Source organism: Phymastichus coffea, unplaced genomic scaffold (genome assembly GCF_024137745.1).
Source record: "Phymastichus coffea isolate CEN01 unplaced genomic scaffold, Cenicafe_Pcof_1.1 PCOF00064, whole genome shotgun sequence".
Taxonomy (NCBI): domain Eukaryota; kingdom Metazoa; phylum Arthropoda; class Insecta; order Hymenoptera; family Eulophidae; genus Phymastichus; species Phymastichus coffea.
Genome location: NW_026706875.1, coordinates 1,467,501 through 1,470,000, shown reverse-complemented (window position 1 = coordinate 1,470,000; position 2,500 = coordinate 1,467,501). Strand labels below are relative to the sequence as shown.

The following is a 2,500-nucleotide window of genomic DNA, read 5'->3' as shown; positions in this document are numbered from 1 at the left end:
GTCACTTGTCAATACAGCAAGTCCCTGGCCTGAAACGTCGTGCGCGGCGAGTCACTTGTGAATACAGCAAGTCCCTGGCCTGAAACGTCGTGCGCGGCGAGTCACTTGTAAATCCAGCAAGTCCCTGGCCTGAAACGTCGTGCGCGGCGAGTCACTTGTCAATACAGCAAGTCCCTGGCCTGAAACGTCGTGCGCGGCGAGTCACTTGTCAATACAGCAAGTCCCTGGCCTGAAACGTCGTGCGCGGCGAGTCACTTGTGAATACAGCAAGTCCCTGGCCTGAAACGTCGTGCGCGGCGAGTCACTTGTAAATCCAGCAAGTCCCTGGCCTGAAACGTCGTGCGCGGCGAGTCACTTGTCAATACAGCAAGTCCCTGGCCTGAAACGTCGTGCGCGGCGAGTCACTTGTCAATACAGCAAGTCCCTGGCCTGAAACGTCGTGCGCGGCGAGTCACTTGTCAATACAGCAAGTCCCTGGCCTGAAACGTCGTGCGCGGCGAGTCACTTGTGAATACAGCAAGTCCCAGGCCTGAAACGTCGTGCGCGGCGAGTCACTTGTCAATACAGCAAGTCCCTGGCCTGAAACGTCGTGCGCGGCGAGTCACTTGTGAATACAGCAAGTCCCTGGCCTGAAACGTCGTGCGCGGCGAGTCACTTGTAAATCCAGCAAGTCCCTGGCCTGAAACGTCGTGCGCGGCGAGTCACTTGTGAATACAGCAAGTGCCTGGCCTGAAACGTCGTGCGCGGCGAGTCACTTGTCAATACAGCAAGTCCCTGGCCTGAAACGTCGTGCGCGGCGAGTCACTTGTGAATACAGCAAGTCCCTGGCCTGAAACGTCGTGCGCGGCGAGTCACTTGTGAATACAGCAAGTGCCTGGCCTGAAACGTCGTGCGCGGCGAGTCACTTGTCAATACAGCAAGTCCCTGGCCTGAAACGTCGTGCGCGGCGAGTCACTTGTAAATCCAGCAAGTCCCTGGCCTGAAACGTCGTGCGCGGCGAGTCACTTGTAAATCCAGCAAGTCCCTGGCCTGAAACGTCGTGTGCGGCGAGTCACTTGTAAATCCAGCAAGTCCCTGTCCTGAAACGTCGTGCGCGGCGAGTCACTTGTGAATACAGCAAGTCCCTGGCCTGAAACGTCGTGCGCGGCGAGTCACTTGTCAATACAGCAAGTCCCTGGCCTGAAACGTCGTGCGCGGCGAGTCACTTGTGAATACAGCAAGTCCCAGGCCTGAAACGTCGTGCGCGGCGAGTCACTTGTGAATACAGCAAGTCCCTGGCCTGAAACGTCGTGCGCGGCGAGTCACTTGTGAATACAGCAAGTCCCTGGCCTGAAACGTCGTGCGCGGCGAGTCACTTGTAAATCCAGCAAGTCCCTGTCCTGAAACGTCGTGCGCGGCCAGTCACTTGTCAATACAGCAAGTCCCTGGCCTGAAACGTCGTGCGCGGCGAGTCACTTGTGAATACAGCAAGTCCCAGGCCTGAAACGTCGTGCGCGGCGAGTCACTTGTGAATACAGCAAGTCCCTGGCCTGAAACGTCGTGCGCGGCGAGTCACTTGTGAATACAGCAAGTGCCTGGCCTGAAACGTCGTGCGCGGCGAGTCACTTGTCAATACAGCAAGTCCCTGGCCTGAAACGTCGTGCCCGGCGATTTCCTCGTCAATGATGTTCGAAGAAGCTTCGGAGGATCCGCCCTTTCGATGAGGTTTTTGCCCATATAAAACAATGCTCAAGACCATTCGGCGCCGATGCCTCGGCGGCCCTTTCGGTATATGTAAGAGAGGTGCTCGAGTCGATGTAATCGTCTTGGGTATGCTCTCCATCGTTGTCATCCACTGCATTACCGCGGGTCGGTGTCTCTGACCGAATGGCCCTTATGCGGTAGGCGCCGTAGGCGTTACGAGTTCGTCGATTCTTCATTGAATCGTCGATAAATACCGAGCATCGACTCACTCGATTCCGAGCGAGAATAAACTTTTGCACGTCATTTCCACGCGAATGGCGATGAAATGTCGCTGACCACGACGACTTGGCATTTTTGTCTAACGTCGGGTAGCATTTTACTCAATTAACACGAGAGTCTGTTGAATTTGAACGATAATATCCATGGTGTGTCTCCGTCTGGTATAATACGGGCAGCGGAGATCGCCGTGACTCGTCGTGGGCATGTTGCAGCTATGAATTAGTTGTGACTGCTCGACGATGAGCAATTGTATAGCGAATAATTGCCCTCAAAGTTACGTTATATCGTACTTTGCTGTGCTCTCGACGACTTTGGTCGCATTGCGAAGCGTGTCGTCGATCCTTTTCAAGGATCGGCGTTCGACACGGTCGCGTGCTGGAGTCGCTCGTAACACAGATGCGAGCTCTCTTGCGCGCAACTCGTTTGCGTTGTCCAACGAAGCTCCCTGGTTGATCCTGCCAGTAGTCATATGCTTGTCTCAAAGATTAAGCCATGCATGTCTCAGTGCATGCCAAATTAAGGTGAAACCGCGAATGGC

At 55.1% G+C, this 2,500-nt stretch overlaps 1 non-coding gene across 1 annotated transcript in view; it reads left to right on the top strand.

Moving 5' to 3' along the window:
• The first annotated feature begins 2,404 nt into the window (after positions 1 to 2,404).
• LOC131667324 (small subunit ribosomal RNA) overlaps positions 2,405 to 2,500 on the top strand; it is a 1,915-nt gene continuing 1,819 nt past the window's right edge. Inside the window, exon 1 of the ribosomal RNA XR_009302181.1 lies at positions 2,405 to 2,500. This exon is cut by the window's right edge and continues 1,819 nt beyond it. This is a non-coding gene — a ribosomal RNA (small subunit ribosomal RNA).